We start from the raw sequence: 841 nt of genomic DNA, 5'->3' as shown, positions 1-841 counted from the left end.
ACTTCTCCTTCAAATCAATTTAAAAATATGTTCAGGGCGTGTTAGACATGGTCACTTTCTGTGTACAAAGAAGCATGTATTCAAAGCTATATTAGGAAACGGCCTTTCATTTCCTGTATGGGACTAGAGGCTGGGAGGGGCGTGGTGAAGGAAAATACAGCCATGAGGGTGTATCTGTATACTTACATGTCTAAAACTAATGGCAAATTTTACATAAGTTAGGAGACCTAAGACTTGTGTTAACAATCAATGACTAGTGCTCGCTTCAGCAGCACATACACTAAAATTGGAATGATATGAAGATTAGTATGGTCCCTTCATTAAGAACGACATGCAAATTCACATTCCATATTTTTTATTAATTAATTTATGTATTATTTTTGGCTGCGTTGGGTCTCCGTTGCTGCGCGTGGGCTTTCTCTAGTTGTGGCGAGCGGGGGCTACTCTTCGTTGTGGTGCGCCAGCTTCTCATTGCGGTGGCTTCTCTTGTTGCCGAGCACAGGCTGTAGGCACAAGGGCTTCAGTAGGTGTGACACGTGGGCTCAGTAGTTGTGGCTCACGGGCTCTAGAGCTCAGGCTCAATAGTTGTGGCACACGGGCTTAGTTGCTCCGCGGCATGTGGAATCTTCCCAGGCCGGGGCTCAAACCTGTGTCCCCTGCATTGGCAGGCGGATTCTTAACCGCTCCACCACCAGGGAAGCCCCTTTATTTTTTATAAAAAAAGGTAACTATAGGGTGTGATAGATGTGTTAACTTTTTGTGGTGATCATTTCAAAATGTACACATACCATCATGTTTTACACTTTAATATATACAATTTTGTCAATTTGTCAAAAAATAA

General features: G+C 43.0%; 1 pseudogene; it reads left to right on the top strand.

Moving 5' to 3' along the window:
• Positions 1–256: 256 nt before the first annotated feature.
• Positions 257–356, top strand: LOC112064261 (uncharacterized; annotated as a pseudogene).
• Positions 357–841: the final 485 nt, after the last annotated feature.

Source organism: Physeter macrocephalus, chromosome 20 (assembly GCF_002837175.3).
Source record: "Physeter macrocephalus isolate SW-GA chromosome 20, ASM283717v5, whole genome shotgun sequence".
Taxonomy (NCBI): Eukaryota; Metazoa; Chordata; class Mammalia; order Artiodactyla; family Physeteridae; genus Physeter; species Physeter macrocephalus.
The sequence above is the reverse complement of the archived record's forward strand: the minus strand, read 5'-3'. Positions and strand labels throughout refer to the sequence as shown.